The sequence below is a fragment of the Lissotriton vulgaris genome, chromosome 8 (assembly GCF_964263255.1).
Source record: "Lissotriton vulgaris chromosome 8, aLisVul1.2, whole genome shotgun sequence".
In the NCBI taxonomy this organism is placed as follows: Eukaryota; Metazoa; Chordata; class Amphibia; order Caudata; family Salamandridae; genus Lissotriton; species Lissotriton vulgaris.
The window spans coordinates 264102545-264123925 of NC_141696.1; positions in this window are offsets into that span (position 1 = coordinate 264102545).

Consider the following 21381-nt stretch of genomic DNA (forward strand, 5'->3'; position numbering starts at 1 on the left):
AGAAAGATTTATATATTTAACTTTGCCAGACAGTAAATCAGTCTCCTTTAATAAGCTAGTAAATGCAGCGGATCACAACATGGAGTGTAGCCAATGTAAATCTAAAATGATGTCAACATTATTTATACGTAGATATGGCCAGTATGTCATTTTAATGATCCAACGATGTAGGCCTGATGGATCAAAATTGTCAACTTTAATAAAGAATTTTGTGGCTTCTCAGCTGTCAATTTCAGGAAGGACTTTTGTAACTGTAGCAATTATCTATCACGATGGTCCTTCAACAACATCAGGACATTATACAGCTTATTTAAAGTCTCGAAACGGCTGGTCATTCTGCAATGATTCTGTTGTAACTTTCAAAAAAAAATTGCCGTTTGACCTTAAAAATTCTTACCTGGTGTTTTTAAAACCAAAATTTTAAAGAAAGAATCTTGGGATTTCCTGTGAGGAATTGCAAAAGGTTCATCAAGTAGAGGGAATGTAAGTCTGCAATGCTGTCTAGATTATTGGTCCAAAACTTTTAATTATAATGTCAATTTAAAAATTCAACTATATAAACCTGATGCAAGTAAGTCTGCTTCATAGTAAACAGTATCAGTGTCATAGGAAAAGGAGAACATGAGTGACAAAGAAGGGTAAGATATTAGTAGTCCAGGATTGTGAAAATAATCTCAAATGTTTTCTTTTTGAAAGTTGCGAAAATAGAAAATGACGGGATTTGATTGGAAGCATTACAAGAGTTGCGAATCGGTGCAACATGATTTGGCCAAGTGGAAACATGTGGTAGAATGTGAGAAGTCTTTTCTTGTATGTAACATATTTTTCAAAACGATGGAGGTTTTCTTTCAGAAAGTGGCGGGCTGAAAATATTTATAGCACAATAGAGTGGACGCTCTTCATAGGACATCCTTCGACGTCATTGAAAGTAAGTTAATTTTAAGGAGTTTTGAAATCAGATTTCTTAGGTTGTATGGGTTTTTTAAACACAATCATTTTGATTGTGTTTTTTTTTCCCCGCTGTTACATGATGAATACCTTCAAGTCACTGATTTAAGTGAAATTTGATACATTCTGAGAACAGCAAAAATAAACCATATGGCCGAGATACCCGCCACCCCCTCTCAACACAATCCCCAAAAGGAGGGAAACCGGAAACAGTTCTTGAAGTTTTTGGAAGTGGGATGGAGTGACCATCCCGGCCGTATTTATTAAAACAAAATTAAAACATTAAACGTTTCATGTTATGTACAATTTCATTACCATATTGCGATGTTTGGCTAACCTTAACAGATTCTCTAATACAGAGGTTCTCCTAGCCGAACTAGCAACCTACAAAAACATTTCTTGACATATTGAAATTGTACAACCTAACGTTTAAGGGCCAACGGCAAGGTCATAACCGGTGTCAAGATCCCTAACCAGACTTACCCCTCCCACTTGGGATGGGCGACAGCACGGAGGCGTACCTCAAGTGCAACTACTACCAATTTCCCTTGACTTGACGGGGGCACCTAAAAACTCGACGCCAGTTAAAGGTCGTTCGAATACTCGTGTGAGGTATCTAGAAGGTATCGTGGACCTTATCCCAACCCCACACAACTTACCGCATCTGCCGTCGCAGATGTCACTGGCCCCGGGAAATTCCCCAGGAGGGGGCTGTAACCCCTCCTACAAAGGAAGGGGCCTTGACCGCCTTTCCTTTACTTCCGGCGACCCATCCTTAGAAGGGACCGCCTCCCCATTGAGGGGCCAATGGCCACCTCTCCCGAGCGCTCCCATCCGTGTTGGGTGACGCCCACTCATAGGGATCTACTAATTAGTGCTCACCGATCATGACCTTACCGCCTACCAAAATAAATACGACAGTGCAAATTAACCTAAGAATACATTGGCCACTATGACCGAAAGAGCATGCATCAAAATTCAACACTAAACTGAATATCTTTAATGGCAAACATACTCAAAAACGACCATTCTTTATTAACTCAAAATCAACATGGCACTACAACCTGTAAACGAAAACAGAAACAAAATTAATCAACTTTATTATACACAACTGGCTGTCTTCAGGGGCTGGTGGGTGGGTCAAAATTGGCTCTTCGTTCTGTCCCGAGCTCACGTGCAGCGAGGAGGTGCAGCTTCAGAGCACAAGAACAAGAGGATGTCTTCTGGTCTTGCGTCCCTTTTTATCCGTCTTCAGGGCGGGCGTATACCCGCCCCTGCCTGCCCTGAGGGCGTGGCTGGCTGCGTCGGTGTCTAGGCCAGCCCACTCTAGGGCGGGAACGAGCGCGCCCCAGCTACGCCGCTTCGGGCATACCAGCTGAGACGCGCCTCCCGCCCAAAGATGGCTTCCCGGGGGGATCGAGGCACTCGGCCATACGTTCGGGGGGACCGAGTTGGTCGCCCCTTTCCATATGGCCGAGATACCCGCCACCCCCTCTCAACACAATCCCCAAAAGGAGGGAAACCGGAAACAGTTCTTGAAGTTTTTGGAAGTGGGATGGAGTGACCATCCCGGCCGTATTTATTAAAACAAAATTAAAACATTAAACGTTTCATGTTATGTACAATTTCATTACCATATTGCGATGTTTGGCTAACCTTAACAGATTCTCTAATACAGAGGTTCTCCTAGCCGAACTAGCAACCTACAAAAACATTTCTTGACATATTGAAATTGTACAACCTAACGTTTAAGGGCCAACGGCAAGGTCATAACCGGTGTCAAGATCCCTAACCAGACTTACCCCTCCCACTTGGGATGGGCGACAGCACGGAGGCGTACCTCAAGTGCAACTACTACCAATTTCCCTTGACTTGACGGGGGCACCTAAAAACTCGACGCCAGTTAAAGGTCGTTCGAATACTCGTGTGAGGTATCTAGAAGGTATCGTGGACCTTATCCCAACCCCACACAACTTACCGCATCTGCCGTCGCAGATGTCACTGGCCCCGGGAAATTCCCCAGGAGGGGGCTGTAACCCCTCCTACAAAGGAAGGGGCCTTGACCGCCTTTCCTTTACTTCCGGCGACCCATCCTTAGAAGGGACCGCCTCCCCATTGAGGGGCCAATGGCCACCTCTCCCGAGCGCTCCCATCCGTGTTGGGTGACGCCCACTCATAGGGATCTACTAATTAGTGCTCACCGATCATGACCTTACCGCCACAGGCCCGGATAGTTGACCGGCTATCCGGGCCCCCCACAAAAGTCCTACCTAAAGGTCATGTTTCAACGTTTTTAACCATGCTAAGAAGTCTCCTATGAGTAACTCATTTCCCACCCGAGACAAATGCACACCATCCCTTAAATACATACTGTCCTCATTAATACAACCATGCGAGATAGAATGCAATGTCCTGGAACGGAACAACCTATTCACTTTGTTATTAAGTTTTCTAACAGAATGGTTCAAAGCATGAATCGAAAAAGCCCCCCGCCACACTTTTCGTGGGATCATATGAGACCACGCAATTATGCACCCCGGAACTTTCCTTGCCAACCAACTTACAGTGGAAAGCATTGCCTCTAGGAGAAGTCGTCTACCGGTGGTGACCAAATCATTGCCCCCTAAATGTACTATGACTATAGACGGCGGTGACCTCGTCCGCCCTAACAAACCCTCAAAGAATGCCTGAAACTGGTCAATACAGAGACCGCCCCTTCCGTAGAAGGACATTCTGTACCCGTATTCCCCAGCTACGTGAATCATGTCACCTGCTTCGAATACGTCTGCGGCACGCCTCACGTATGAGTGGCCCACGACCCACACCTCCTTTCTCACAGCCGGTGATGTCTGACTGCTGGCCTGGTGTTGGGTCGACTGCATAGTCCGCCCCGCCTCGAAGGCTTGCGTAACTGAAAACCAAACAAAGACAAGAAGCGTGAGTACATTATTACAGCTTCACAACATGTGCAACCGCACATACCTCTTATAACAATTGGAGGACCAACGCCCCACTCGTTTTACTTGTTCCACATTAAGACCCCTGGCTGTAGCTTCGGTGGCAGCCCCTATCCGAAAGGAATGGGTCCCAAACTCGCCCGGGTCCAAGCCCGCTGCGGTAATTGACATCGGCAGCACCCGCTGAAACTGAAATCTCGTCAGTGGGGTGGCGTCAGCGTGTCTCAACAATGTCCCTCCCCATGATGCCACCCTTCGTGCTAGGTAGTCTTCTAAACACTTTACCGGACACATGGAGGACCCTGGAATCCTGCGAATGACTACGCAGTCCCCTATCCCATCTTGATCGGTTTTGGACCTGACAAAGGATACAGTCATCGTCTCACCCCTGATCTGAACGTGTTCCCGGCACAGACCCCCCGCAACATCCTGCTTGTTCCTTGCCACCAGCTCACTTATCCTCATTGCCCCGTGAAATGCAAGCGTAAAAGCAGCTCGGAACAAACAGGCCTCGAACTGAGACGAGCATGTGGCGGGGAGTGTGGCCAGCAACTGGGACAACCTATCCAGACCTATCGGGCGCCTCTCGTCTACTCTGCGACCCTCAAGGCGTTGCCACCCACGCAGCGCTTTCTGTACTACAAAAGACGCTGTCGGGTCCTGGATATTATGAGCCCTGGCAACAAAGGAAATAGCAGCACGATGCCTCTGGGCTGTAGCCACCGACTTCCCAGCCCTACGCAAGGACATCAGAAAATGTACTACCCAATCCTCTTGCCCCCAAAGCCCCCCTCTCTCAGTCCCCAAAAAGGCTAAATAAGCCCGAAACGCCCCTTCGTATGCCTTCCTCGTCCTTGGTGCTAGACTCTCTCCCACGAGGTAACGAAGTTCGGGGCACCGAGAGACCAGAGAGCTTCGGGAAAGGGTGCCGGCTCTGGGTCCGCTGAGGGAAGGAAACCCGAGAAAGCCTGCATTTGAAAACGAGACAGTGCATCAGCAGCCTGATTCATCACCCCTGGGACATGTTTTGCTCTGAATACCACGTTCAGTTGCATACACAGTAAGACAATTTCTTTAAGCAGCCTTAAAATCATTTTACAACGTGCTGCCTGACTATTGATGCAGTCTACAACGGTCATATTGTCAGACCAAAATATGACGGAGTGATTTTTGAATCCATCGGGCCACGTTCTGAGGGCCACCAAAATGGGAAACAGTTCAAGGAAAGCAATATTACTCGTCAGCCCCTCTTCATGCCACCATGTTGGCCACCTTTGTGCCGACCATTTTGTGCCGAAGATGGCGCCGAAACCCATGCTTCCCGCTGAATCCGTCCATAGACCAAGCTCTTCAGAGGACAAGGCCGGTTTGTTCCAGACGACTCGACCATTGAAATCCGCCAAAAATGCTAACCAAATACGCATGTCTTGGCGGACCTCGGCCGATAATCTCGTGCGATGATGACCCTCTTTTAGGCCGACCATCGCCTGGGCAATTGAACGGGAAAAAGGGCGGGCCATCGGGATCACCCTTAGAGCAAAGTTCAACTTCCCCACCAATTGCTGCAATTGATGCAGCGTAACTTTAGAAGCATTTATACACACTTGCAGGGCTGCCCTGAATTTCGATACTTTGGGGGCTGGTAAACGAAAACAACCCTCACTAGAGTCCAACTCGATCCCCAGAAACTCGAGGCAAGTCGTGGGACCCACAGTCTTACCTGGTGCCAATGGCACGCCAAATCGATCCATTAATACACAAAATTCAGTCAAGGCCCGGGCACATTCGTCATCCCCAGCGGCCCCAAGGAACAGAAAGTCATCAAGGTAATGCATCACATTTCGAAAACCCGTTTCCTTCGTGTAAGCCCATTGTAAGAAACTACTGAATTTCTCAAAATATGCACAAGATATAGAGCACCCCATCGGCATACACCTATCCATGTAATATGAACCTTGAAACACGAATCCCAGAAGACGTTGGTCGTCCGGGTGTACCGGGAGCAAACGGAACGCTGACTCGATATCCGATTTCGCCATCAGCGTCCCGGGCCCCAGGCGATTCAAAATGGCTACGGCCTCATCGAATGATGCGTACCGCACCGAACATACCCCTGGATCAATTGCATCGTTCACAGAAAGGCCATGAGGAGCTGATAAATTGTGGATCAATCGAAACTCACCTGGGTCCTTTTTGGGGACCACCCCTAAAGGAGAACAGACAAAATTCTGTACCGGGGGAACCCTAAACGGGCCGGCAACCCGACCTCGGATAACCTCTTTCCAGATTTTGTCCTGAACTACATTCGTATGCTGTAAGACAGAAAGTTGGTTCTTACACGTCCCGACACCCTGAAAGTCCCCCACCGGGATGCGGAAACCATATGAAAAACCGTTTCGCAGCACCCCAGCAGAAGTACGATCTGGGTATTCGCTGAGCCAAGGAATCATCGCCAAGGTATCAATCGGGGTTGGTAAGGGCGCCCCTCGGACTATATTAGACCTGTTTGGCGCCTCCTCTACCCCCATTTTCACCCGTTTTGGCTCTGCACGAGGACTCAGGATGGGGGGCCCCGCAACCACTACATTCGTGCTTGAATTTACAGGATCCCGGGGGCCTAGTACATTTACCTTTGTTGAAATTGAAACAGAAACCCCTCTTCCCTGTGTTGCCAGCGGGTCTCGGATAATCGTCGGTACCCGTACCCGACCGAAAGGGCGTCCCCCCATATTGGCGGGAGAACTCACCCACAGTACTCCCCACCAACGGTATTTTCAACATCCCGGACTCTTTCATTTTATCCCATGTCAAAGAATCATAACAGTCCCAGGTTAAACTTTTGTTATGTTCCATTGCTTTCCTGAACAGGTTGTCATAACAGAACCAGTGGTTACCTTGGTGCGATATCGAGTACCCCATAATTCGTGACTGATATACTGGAAACTCAGGGAGCAATTCAGGCCTACGTTCCCCCAAAATTGACGTAAAAATTCCCCATGCATTGCCCCAATTGCCAATATTCTCATTCACTTTAAAGGCGGCCATTTTTGCGCGCCAAACACTTGGATGCATCAGATCCTTCTGACTCTTAACAGTTTCAACTTCATAATGATCAACAAGCAAGGAGAAAATGTTTACGTATTCCCCAGCCCAAATCTTTTCCTTTATAGCCAAAGGAACATGTTGCCCCAATTTTTCTCTACGAGAGGGTGTTGACTCATCCCTCGCGATCGGCAATGGCCGCTTACCTGCACCGGACGCTGCTTCCGTCCCTCGTGGCTTGTCTATCGCCGCATCCGGCGCGGGCACCTTGGCTGTATCACGTTTCTCGCGCAACTGCTTTATGAGTGCTTGCGCTTCGGCAGCCATGGCGCCCCCATTACTGTCCCCCAACCATGCTGCTAACTGTGCCGCCAACTCGGGAGGCATATCCTCGGCAGATGTCGGGGTGACTACGACGGGAATCGGATTCCCTTCCTTCGGTACCGGGGCCGGTACCGGAACTGGCGCCTCGAGCGGGGAACAGGGAACCGGGACGTCTCCCCCGACCGGCCCCCTTCTCGGCTTCTTTGGCCTCCCTCCGGCCGGTGGACGCCCCGATCCCTCCTCCCCGTCTCGCTCCGCCAACTGCCTCTTTATTTCGGACATGTCCTTCATAAGGGCCCGAACCATCTGGTCAGTTGACATTCTCTTCGCGCCTTTCTTGGGCATCTCTCAGACGAAGTATCTAGAAGACAAAAAGAAAGATTAAAACGCTCAAAATTGGCTCTTCGTTCTGTCCCGAGCTCACGTGCAGCGAGGAGGTGCAGCTTCAGAGCACAAGAACAAGAGGATGTCTTCTGGTCTTGCGTCCCTTTTTATCCGTCTTCAGGGCGGGCGTATACCCGCCCCTGCCTGCCCTGAGGGCGTGGCTGGCTGCGTCGGTGTCTAGGCCAGCCCACTCTAGGGCGGGAACGAGCGCGCCCCAGCTACGCCGCTTCGGGCATACCAGCTGAGACGCGCCTCCCGCCCAAAGATGGCTTCCCGGGGGGATCGAGGCACTCGGCCATACGTTCGGGGGGACCGAGTTGGTCGCCCCTTTCCATTTAACATGTATAATTAATGTTTTCCTTTTTGTACTTATGATATACATTTAGAAATGTGAGGTAGATATGGAGAAACTGAATCTTCAGTAAGTGTCAATTTTAATGCTTACAGTGCAGTACTTCTAGGTACTGTTTTTTTTTTAAAACTGAATACACTTCACATTAAAGAAACCTCTTGAAAGGACACATCTTATTTGCATCCTGAAACAATCATTTACAATGTTACACACAATTTTATGATGGCTTTACATCTCTTTTGCGCTGCTATTGCATCACTATTGTGAGACATCAGCAATGCAAAAGAAGCACCATGTTCCAAAATAGGCCTCACTTCATCAGCATGAAGATACTGTTTGTTTAAAATAAATATCTTTAGGATTGTGTAGGGGACGTAGAGAAGCAGAGGCTTCTGTAAGTGTCAAAGTTGTTGAAAAACTGTTTCTTCTTGAACCTTTTCCCTTCTTTTTTCTAATTTTTAAATACATGTTTTAATATTTTTGGAAATGTTTGTTCTCTCTTTTACAGATTGAAAGTATGAAAGTTTTTCTTTAAAAGTTAACAAGAATTATAAGGTAAATGTTTTCTACTTTTTTAACCCGCCTTCCACTGCTGATGATGTCACTGACTATGTCATGAATGATGTAATAAGTGGGCATGTTTTACTACAATGGTAGGTCTTTACATGTATTATCTCCTCTGTATTCTTCAACAAGCATAAATTTGATATGCAACCCTGAGTACGCCTCACCTTAAACAAACTTTTAGAGAGGACACACCTTATCGTCACCCTCAATCAATCATTTACTCTATCACATTTAACATCTATTAGTTCTACTGCTTCATTTCTTTAATTCTTACTTTCCTGTGTTTGCTACTTCTCTCATTCCTTTCTCTATTACTTAATTATTCTACTCCTTCCAATATTTTTCACAGTCCCTCTCTTCTCATACTTCTTCATTCTTATTCACTCATTCTGTCTCTATTAATGTTATTGTTTCTGAATGATCTTAAAAAATGTTTAAAACAAGAACAGTAAGTATAAGGATAGGAAACAGACATTTATATTTCAAGAAAGACTGCTATAGGAAGTCAACAAAAGATACTGTTACTCGCAATCCACTGCTGATGATGTCACTGACCATGTCAAAAATGATGTAATATATGACATGATCAGAAGTGAATTGCGGGTAACAGTATCTTTTCTTTACTCCCTATAGCTGTCTTTCTTGTAACATAACTGTCTGTTTCCTTTCCTTATACTTACTGTTTTTTTTTTTTTTTTAATTTTTTGATTCGCTCCTGGTTCGCGTACCGGAGTGCGAACTGGGAGCGAACTAAAAAAAATAGAGCTTGGCAGAGTTCCAAACATTCTACCAATTTTTTTTAATAATGGGGAGGTAGTTCTGAAAAGAACTTTTTTTTTGGTTTTTGTTGTTTTAATTTTTTTTTATTATTTTTCTGAACATTTTTTATATTTTTTTGTTTTTTTTCTGAACATTTTGTAATTTTTTTTATTTTTTGGGGGGAGGGGGAAACAAAAATGATTCATAGAAGAGGGCTCAACAGGAGCAACAAAAAAAAGAAGAATTTATTTTTGGGGGCGTTTTGGACATACATGATTTTTGATTGCTCTTATTATAAGAGTTATGCTACTTTCACTGTAGCATAATATTTGATTGCACCTCACGCACATTTGTTTCACTTCTCCCATGTCCATTTGAATATTCGGGATCAACTCCCTTGCTTCTGGTCCCGAAACTTCTGGCACGACCGATCTTCTGGCTATTGCTGGGGGATTTTGTTGTAAGTCCCGAAGCTGAGCAGCACTATAATTATTTGGGTGCCACCTACTCATGTGCCTGTGCATTGTAAAATTCCCAAAACTATATTTTTTGTCCGTCCCCCTTGGAAGGCGATCATCACAGATACGGCAAAAGACATATCTTGCGTTTACTTTCTTTTGCCCTGTTGGAAATTTAAAAAATTGCCAGATGAAATGTTCCTTTCTGTTGTACCTCCTGGGCTCCTCAGGCAAATACTCAGGCACTTCCTCCTCTTCCTGATCTTCCTCTTCTTCAAAGATTGGTTGAGTTGCTGGTCCTTTCTTTCCATGAGGAGGTGGAGGTGGTGGTGGTGGAACACTACCAGAAGCAACAAGTGAAGCCATTTCTCTGGAATGTAAAAGGGTCTTTCTCTCACCAAGATGAAAGTCAGAGTGAGGAAAGAAGGAGGGGTTTTCATCATTTGGGAAAAGCAAAAGTTCTAAACCAATGAAAAGTGTTAATTTTAGATCACATGACCTAGTATTACATCATTAGGAAACCAAAAGTGAAATGAACCAATGAAAAGTGTTATTACCGAGTCACATGACCTGCTGTGTTTACGTTTCGCGTTTGCGCCGCTTTCCGGTCCGCTTCCGGGTCCGCTAACTTGGCGCGTCCGATGACGTATTATGCGACAACGCAAAACGTCATTCTAACGTAACAGTTACGCTAAAAGAACGTTTACCGGTTCGCGGACTGGGAGCGGAACAAAAAAATATTTTTTTTAAAAATGTATTAAAAACATGTAAAATATATTTTAAGATTTAAAGAAGAATACATTTTACAGTTACAGATATTAGCTTTCAAAAAACCATTGAAATTCAATGAAAAAACCATAGGTTATAAAGAATATATAGTTAGGAATTAGCTTTTACAAAACCATTGAAATTCAATGAAAAAACCATAGGTTATAAAGAATATATAGTTAGGAATTAGCATTTACAAAACCTTAAAAATTCAATGAAAAAACTATTGGTTATAGAACATATATAGTTAGGAATTTGCATTTACAAAACCTTATTTTACTCGCATAAAACCATTGAAATTCCATATATAGTTAGATGCGCTAACTATATATCGCGCACCCGCAATCCACTGCTGATGATGTCACATATTACATCATTCATGACATGGTTAGTGACATCACTGATGACATCACTGATGACATCTCAAATGACATCACTGATAAAATCACTGATAACATCTCATTTGACATGACTGATCACATCACTGATGATATCATTCATGTGATAATACCATGAACCTCTTCAGACTCTAATATAACCTTAGATACAATCAGTGTAAACAGACAGTCACAGACTGTCTCTCATCCATGGAGTTACTCACACACCTAGTCAGTTATGCCAAAAATCAATCACACCTCCATTTTCTCAACTATACAGTTATACACACCTTACTTATTCAAACATATACTAACACATATTTACTCTCTTATACAATCCCTGATACATGTTCACAATGATCCATACAGCCACTCACACATTCACTGGCTCTTATGCACAGTTATTTATAGATGTCAACTCTCACATGTACTGTGTTTTACATATGTACTTCCTTTGACATGTAGCACTGAGATATCCATTCACTCACCAATACACTCATGCACACAGTCAACCGCCCAAACAGCTGTTTCCACATGCACTTTTGAAACCATACATCTAGTGAATCAACTGCTCACACATCTATGCACAGAGTCACACACCTACCAGCCACCCATACACACACACTCAGTTTCCCATACAAATACTTGGACAACCAATGAATAACCCATACAGTTACTCATATAGCTACTGATCAACATATGTAGCAGTTTGTAGATCAACAGATATAATGATGCACAAATTAAAACAGTTTAGTCACTAACCCTTGCACTCAGTGAGACACATTTAATCACTCACTCATACAGTCAGTCATGCACCTACTAAATCCTTCATCCAGACACTTATACATCCACTCATTCTTCAATATGTAAGACATATTTTAACTTTACAGAAACATACAGTCACTGGATGTTGTTATCAGTGATGTCATCAGTGATGTCATTTGAGATGTCATCAGTGATGTCATCAGTGATGTCACTAACCATGTCATGAATAATGTAATATGTGACATCATCAGCAGTGGATTGCGGGTGCGCGATATATAGTTAGCGCATCTAACTATATATGGAATTTCAATGGTTTTATGCGAGTAAAATAAGGTTTTGTAAATGCAAATTCCTAACTATATATGTTCTATAACCAATGGTTTTTTCATTGAATTTTTAAGGTTTTGTAAATGCTAATTCCTAACTATATATTCTTTATAACCTATGGTTTTTTCATTGATATATATATTCACTGAAAAAACCATAGGTTTCACACCAGTTATAGTTAGGAATTAGCATTTAAAAAACCTATTAAATTCACTGAAAAAACCATAGGTTTCACACCAGTTATAGTTAGCTGGAAATTTTACTGATATAAAACCATTGAAATTCCCACGTTATAGTTAGTCGGACTCACTATAACTTGCGCGTGCAATGCACTGCTGATGACATCACATATTACATCACTCATGACATGGTCAGTGACATCACTCATGACATCACTGATGACACCATCCAGTGAATATGTGTCTTTCTGAAAAATAAATATTAGTGAGTTATGTTTAAATATTTAAATACATATATTAGTGTTTCACTTTGTGTATAAGTGACTACATGTGTTGATAAGTAGCTACATGCGTATGTATATGGGTTATTTGATATTTTTATTAGTATCACTATGAGTGTCTATATGGTTTGGTGGGGGTATTACTTAGCACATAGATGCATGAGTGACTGACTCTTTGTTTGTATGTGTTTTGAAGACAGCATATGTACAGGACTGTATGGGTGGATGAGTGTCTATATGTGTTTGTTAGTGAGTGAATGACTGTCTCACTAGTGTCTTTATCAGTAACTACATATGTTTTAATCTAGTATATATGAATATTGATGTATATAAGTGAGTATATGTGAGAGTAAGAGATTGTAAGATTTCCTGTTTAAATAAGTATGTGTTTCTATAAGTGATTGTTTAAGAGAATAAATATGTGTAATTTTCAATAAAAGTAAGGTGGAAGTGTGTGTATAACTCTATATTCAAATAAATGGTTGTTCAATAGTTTATTTGCACGTGTGAATATGTGTGTGAGTAACTTTTGGATGAATGTCGGTGTGTAACAGGATGTATAGGTATATCTCTTCATATGATGAGTGAGTATATGTATGAGTGACTATATAGAACTGTTGGTGAATGAGTGGATGTGTATATAGATAGTGGAAGTACAGAATTGCTTGTTGTAACTGATATAGGTATGTCCATTTTTTAAAAATTTCAGTTTCTATTTTTGAATATGTGTCTCAAGGGTTACTTTACACTGAGAGGAGGTCTGTGACTGTGTCACAAGGATGGTGTCATCAGTGATGTCATGAGTGATGTCACTGACCATGTCATGAGTGATGTAATATGTGATGTCATCAGCAGTGCATTGCACGCGCAAGTTATAGTGAGTCCGACTAACTATAACGTGGGAATTTCAATGGTTTTATATCAGTAAAATTTCCAGCTAACTATAACTGGTGTGAAACCTATGGTTTTTTCAGTGAATTTAATAGGTTTTTTAAATGCTAATTCCTAACTATAACTGGTGTGAAACCTATGGTTTTTTCAGTGAATTTCAAAGGTTTTTTTAATGCTAATTCCTAACTATAAGTTTCACTTTATAAATAAGACTGTTAGCACTCTAGTTGTTCTTTTTAACACTCTGGTACATTTTCTCATTGGGCTACAGTTGGGCTACATCTAGTTGAATTTTGGGCTACATTTTCAATTTTTGATCTCTGGTGGCCATCTTTGGGCTACATTGGGCTACTTTGGGCTACATTTGGGCTACATTTTGGCTCTAACATATATTAAGCCCAATGTAGCACAATACATATTTTTCTAAAGTTAATGTTTTTTACAAACCACTTCAGAATAGAGCTACCTGTCCCTACAATTTTCCCAATTTTTTTTTAAAAAATTATTTTGGGGAGCGCTCCCGGAGCGCGCCCCGGGGAGCGCCCCGAAAAGCGTATTTTTACAAAGCGCCCCGGGGCGCGCTCCGGGGAGCGTCCCGTAAGCGCCAATATCGCAAACGAAAACATAATCGTGACGTATCGCGTAGCCGCGACCGCGTGATACGCACGGCGTAAGCGCACCCGGAAGTACTCGAGCGAATACGATCGCACAACGTAAACTTCCGACGCGCTTACGCTGCGCGACCCGGGGCGCGCCCCCGGGCGCGCCCCGGGCGCGTAGCGTAAGCGCGTCGGGTCATGTGAGCAGAAAATAACACTTTTCATTGGTTCATAACAGTTTTGGTTTCATAATGATGAAGCCCCTGGTCTTGTGACCTGAAAATAACACTTCTCATTGGTTCAGGACAGTTTTTTTTTCTAAATGATGAAAGACCCCACCTTTTTTCCTTATTCTGACTTTGTCCTTTGACTGAGGAAGACCTGTTTGTTGCTCTGTCTACTTTTTTGCTCTTTGAGTAATATTTTGTACTATAAAATGGCTTCATTAGTAGCATCAGCTGGTGCATCTGCCCCACCACCACCACCACAACCACCAAGAGGACCAGCTCCAAATTATGTTGGTGGTCAAGAACAGGAGGAGGAAGAGGAAGAGGAAGAGGAGGAGGGGAGAAGAAGATGGCTGCCTGAAGAAAACACACCTTATAAACCCAAACCACACTTCATTTGGGAGTTTTTTTCAATTCCAGAGGGGAAAAAAAAGGTGAATGCGCCAAAAGTCACTTGCCTCATCTGCAATGATGAACTTTCACGGGGCAACCCAAATAAGAAATATTCTTTTGGTAACTATACCATGATTCGGCACATGACAAGAAAGCATCCAAACAACTACTCTCGTGCAGAGTTCCGGGAACTGGCCAGTAACCTCCCCCATTCATCAAGGACCCCCTCCCAAAGAAACCAACCCACTTCCTCGCAACCAGAAACATCTGAGGTCATGCCTTGCATTCAGCCGAGGTTTGCTGATTTTAAAATTACTTGCAAAGCTTGTGGCAAACTTATCTCCTATGGGGAACAAAGTGTGAAACTCATCGTCCTTGCAGGTGATAATCACAAGTGCCCCAAAAAGAAGTAATTTTTGGGGTTTTTTGTTTTTTTGCTCCAGTTGAGCCAGTTTCAATTCCCTTTTTTTGTTTCTCCCCCAAAAAAATACAAAAAAATATATAAAACTGTTTTGAAAAGCCAAAAAAAGTACAAAAAGTTCAAAAAACACAAAAAAAATATAAAACAACAAAAAGAAGAAAAAAAAAAGTTCTTTTTAGAACTACCTCCAATTTCTAAATCAAAACTTCATTTTTTAAACACTCTGTCACCTTTTTTCATCATAGTGCGCTCCCAGGGCCGCTCCCCGGTGCGCGCACCGTGCGCTTCCCCCGCGCAAAACGAAAAAAAAAAAATATTTTAAATGACCCGCGGGGCCCTTTTATAGCCCCCACATCAAACCTAGGGGGTCAAAGGGGTCTATCCCTGACGCCTTATGGTCAGTTCCCACTTTGTTTTAGCCACCTCTTATGTCTCGATTTTACCGAGACACAAGATGGCGACCGCTCTGGACTGTTTCGAATGTTTACAGACACCCGAGAGCCAATCAGCTTTCCATGCGCACCTCGCGTGGCGCGCCTGGAGCGCTCCCCGGTGCGCGCACCGGTGCGCTGCTATAGATATATATATTTTTTTGAACCTAAATTACTCAAAATCCACTGGAGCACATATCTTGAGACATAGCAAAGGCACATCGGGCTACCAGTCCCTACAATTTTGCCAAGTTTGGTGGAAATCCATTCAGCCGTTCGGGCTAAAAGTGAAATCGACCGCCCTATGGAAATTAACATGGGGAAAACGCGTTTTGGGACCCCCCTTTTATCTCGGCCCCCGCTTGACAAATCCCCCCCAAACTTTCAGGGAAGGACCGGAACGCCGCGAGGCCATTTTCAGGAAATTTTCAGGCAGAATCGTCAACCGGCGCAAAAGTTATTCCAAATAGAATTTTGAGATTTAACATTGAAAAAAATCCTAACTATAACTACCTACTGGCGACCGCCAGTAGGTAATATATATATATATATATATATATATGTATATATGCCTTTCCTCCTCCTCGAAAGATGTCGGGACACTGCGTGGCGGTGCAAAACAGGGTTCTGAGGTATCCCTGATTATAAACAGTTCCGCAGCACGTAAAGTACTAATTGCACTCCTTCCAAAATAAATAACTGCACTAATCGAAGGCTCAGTAAGAGTTTATTTTCAGTTTCAAGACATCATGTAAACCCAATGCTTTTCGGCGGGTAAACCGCCTTGCTCACTGGTAAATTTATAATTTCCAAAGATACACATATAAACACAAACAGAGTTACGTGCAAACCAGTGACATAGAAAGTGAGATGCAGAGTAAAAGCTTGGTTGCAGTAAGCATCGGCCATCTTTCAGAGGTAAAATGTATTGGGATAATCATTTGGAAACAAAACTGTTGTTGTAAAGCTTGAAAACATCATGTTCCTTATGTAGAAGATATTGTACAGGCATAACTTTATGCACGCACGTATCTATCAACGTTCGTAATTGGCCCCATACACTTTTGCATTGAACTCTCATGATTCGAGTGCCAGAACAATACAATACACATATATATATATATATATATATATATATATATATTCACTGAAAAAACCATAGGTTTCACACCAGTTATAGTTAGCTGGAAATTTTACTGATATAAAACCATTGAAATTCCCACGTTATAGTTAGATGGACTCACTATAACTTGCGCGTGCAATGCACTGCTGATGACATCACATATTACATCACTCATGACATGGTCAGTGACATCACTCATGACATCACTGATGACACCATCCAGTGAATGTGTGTCTTTCTGAAAAATAAATATATTTTATATATGTATATGTAAAAGTTGATGGAAGAATAAATGTTTAAATAAGTGTCTAAATGGATGGTTTTTAAAAATTGATTGGTTAACTGGCTTAATAAGACATCATCAGCAGTGCATTGCACGCGCAAGTTATAGTGAGTCCATCTAACTATAACGTGGGAATTTCAATGGTTTTATATCAGTAAAATTTCCAGCTAACTATAACTGGTGTGAAACCTATGGTTTTTTCAGTGAATTTAATAGGTTTTTTAAATGCTAATTCCTAACTATAACTGGTGTGAAACCTATGGTTTTTTCAGTGAATTTCATAGGTTTTTTAAATGCTAATTCCTAACTATAACTGGTGTGAAACCTATGGTTTTTTCAGTGAATTTCATAGGTTTTTTAAATGCTAATTCCTAACTATAACTGGTGTGAAACCTATGGTTTTTTCAGTGAATTTCAAAGTTATTTAAATGCTAATTCCTTTGTATATCGAGTTTCTAACCTTTTTTTTTTTTACAATTTGCTGTTTTTTTTTAAGTATTCATTTTTTTTATAATTTTTTTCTTTTGCGCTCTGGGTGCGCGCTCGGGGAAGCTTTCAGCTAAGCTCTCCTGTAAGCTTTTCCGTGCGCTCATCTGAAAGCGCACCCAGAGCGCAACTGTCGTTCGTGAAAAAAAAATATGAATGAAAAGTTAATAATAATGCAAAACATTTCGTACCATACAAATAAAATTTGTTTTTTTTAATATGGAAAATGATTATGCATTTCTATTAAAGATTGATGACGTCACTTCGGCGCGCAACGTACGTGCCCTCGGAAGCGCCTCCGTGCGCGGCGCCTAAACGCACGCAAAAGCGCCTACGATCGCGCCACGTTTGCGCCCCGGAAGCGCCTACGATCGCGCTGCGTAAACGCACCCGGAAGTGCACCTGAGCGCGCAACGTAAGCGCGTCGGGTCATGTGACCCTAAAATAACACTTTTCATTGGTTGCTAACAGTTTTTTTTTACAATGAATGAAATCCCCACCCATTTCCTTCACTTCTTCTTTCACTTTTGTGACTGAAAGACCTGCCTTTTTTGCTGCTCCATATTCCTGGATTCATCATGGCTGCCAGACCATCCAGCAGTGAAGATGACTCCAATGATTTCATTGATGAAGAGCCTCCTACCCCAAAGGTGAAGGAACATTTCATCTGGAAATTTTTTAAGTTTCCAGAAGGCCAGAAGAAGGTGAATGCACCAAAAGTAGAGTGCAGGATCTGCAAACATGTCCTGTCACGGGGTAACCCCCTAAAAAAATACTCTTTTGGCAACTTCACCATGATTCGCCATGTGAAGAGCAGGCACCCCCAGAATTTTGCCCGGGAAAGTGTCAGGGCTCTGGCACAGGAGGTTCCCAGAGATGGGGCCTCTACATCAACAGGAGGAGCAACTTCTTCTGGAAGAGAACAATCTCAGGGGCAGGTAGCAAACATTCAATCTGCATTTAACCATGGGGTCGTCAGATGCAGATACTGCAATCAACTCCTCACCTATGGGGAGCAAAGTGTCCTGCTCATGGTTCGGGCATTAGAGAACCATCACTGCCCTTCCCACCCCTAATTTTTTTCTTTTCTTTTTGCTCCTGTTGAGCAGTTTCTATTCCCTGTTTTTGTTCCTCTTCAGTTAAAAGAAGAAAACCAAAAGTTCTTTTCAGAACTACCTCCAATTCTCATCAAAGAGCTATAATCTTAAAAAATGAAGAGTAAGTGAAATATAGTGCATTGATAATTGAAAGGAGAATGAGTAAGAAAGAACAGAAAGGTATGAGAGGTGAAAGGAAGTGAAGTAGGAGGACTGAAAGAAGGTGAGTGTTAGAAAAGAAAGTTATGACACAGTGAATAAACTGGAGGCCTCATTTCTGAAAAGTGACGCATCGCTACGTGAAAATAGCGATGCATCACTTATCTGGACGCACTCCTTATGACATTCCAGATGTGTCATATTTAATGTATAACGAATCATATCGCAAGGAGTTACAGATACGTCAGTATTTCTGACATATCTGTAAACACAAAAGTAACGCATTGCAGGAGTGCGTCACAAAAGTGACGCAACTCCAGTAATGTGTCCTTTCACATGGAAAAAGCACCATGTGAAAGGTTTGCTGTGAAGCAGGCGCAAGATTTTGGCGCAACTGCATCCTAAAAGTGACGCACTGCGTCATTATTACCAAGCTTTTTGCAAGGAACACCCCCTCTGCATGCATTATACCTGACACTATTTTTTAAAAAGTGACGCATCTAGGTACATGGGTCACTTTTTAAAACTCTGCACCATATTGTATCTGCATCAGGTATAATGTATGCAGAGGGGGCAATCCCTCGCAAAAAGCTTGGTAATAACAACGTACTGAAATCTATGAGATTTCCCTGCGTCACTTTTAGGATGCTATTGCGTCAAAATTTTGCGCCGGCCTCGCATCACTTTTATGTTTACACATATGTCAGAAATACTGACGTATCTGTAACTCCTTGCAACATGATTCGTCATACATTAAATATGACACATCTGGAATGTCATAAGGACTGTGTACAGAAAAGTGACGCATCACACCAGCAGTGTAATAAAATGTGCCTCGTTGCACTATATTTAAAGGATGCAACAGCATCCTAAAAGTGACGCAGTGAAATCTCAAACATTTCACTGCGTCGCTATTACAAAGCTTTTTGTGGGGGAACACCCCCTCTGCATGCATTATACCTCACGCAGATATAATGTGGCGCTTGATTTTAAAAAGTGACCCATCTACCTAGATACCTCACTTTTTAAATATAACGCAACGCAACACATTTTTTTACACTACTGGTGCAATGCGTCACTTTTCTGTGCGCACTCCTTATGACATTCCAAGTAACGCATTGCTGGAGTGCGTCACAAAAGTGACGCAACTCCAGTAATGTGTCCTTTCAAATGGGGAAAGCAGCATATGAAAGGTCTTGCCTCAGTCTAACACCTGCTGTAAAGCAGGCACAAGATTTTGACACAACAGCATCCTAAAACTGACGCAGTGAAATCTCAAAGATTTCACTGCGTCGCTATTACAAAGCTTTTTGCGGGAGAACACCCCCTCTGCATACATTATACCTGACGCTATTTTTAAAAAGTGACGCATCTAGGTACATGGGTCACTTTTTAAAACTCTGCGCCATATTGTATCTGCAACATGATTCGTCATACATTAAATATGACACATCTGGAATGTCATAAGGAGTGCGCACAGAAAAGTGACGCATAACACCAGCAGTGTAATAAAATGTACCTCGTTGCACTATATTTAAAAAGTGACGCATCTAGATAGATGCGTCACTTTTTAAATATTGCATAACAATGCGCATTTTTTTACACCGCTGGTGCGTCACAAAAATTGACGCACAGGAAGCGCAAAACTAACAGCGCAGGGCCTTCATAAATATGGTCCTGAATTTTCCCCGTGCTTCCGGTGCGCGTACCATGCGCTTCCCCCGCGCAAAACGAAAAAAAAATTTTAATGCCCTGCAGGACCCTATTTTAGTCCCTACATCAAACCTAGGGGGTCAGAGGGGGTCTACTCTTCCCCCTTATGGTCATTTGCCCCTTTTTTTTTCAAACCCCTTGTGTCTCGATTTTACCGAGACACAAGATGGCGGCCGCTCCGCACTGTTTAGAATGTTTACAGACAACTGAGATCCAATCAGCTTCCTGCGCGCAAGTCGCGTGTCGCGCCTGGAGCGCACTCCCGTGCGCGCACGGGAGAGCGCCTATAGATATATATATTTTTTTGAACCTAAATTACTCAAAATCCACTGGAGCACATATCTTGAGACATAGCAAAGGCACATCGGGCTACCAGTCCCTACAATTTTGCCAAGTTTGGTGGAAATCCATTCAGCCGTTCTGGCTAAAAGTGAAATCGACCGCCCTATGGAAATTAACATGGGGAAAACGCGTTTTGGGACCCCCCTTTTATCTCGGCCCCCGCTTGACGAATCCCCCCCAAACTTTCAGGAAAGGACCGGACCGCCATGAGACCATTTTCCTGAAAATTTCAGGCAGATTCGTCAACCGGCGCCAAAGTTATTCAAAATAGAATGTTGAGATTTAACATTGAAAATTATCCTAACTATAACTACCTACTGGCGACCGCCAGTAGGTAATATATATATATATATATACATATATATATATATATATATATATATATATATATATATATATTCACTGAAAAAACCATAGGTTTCACACCAGTTAACGTTAGGAATTAGCATTTAAAAAACCTATTAAATTCACTGAAAAAACCATAGGTTTCACACCAGTTATAGTTACCTGGAAATTTTACTGATATAAAGCCATTGAAATTCCCACGTTATAGTTAGTTGGACTCACTATAATTTGCGCGTGTAATGCACTGCTGATGACATCACATATTACATCACTCATGACAGGGTCAGTGACATCACTCATGACATCACTGATGATACCATCCAGTGAATGTGTGTCTTTCTGAAAAATAAATATGTTTTATATATGTATATGTAAAGGTCGAT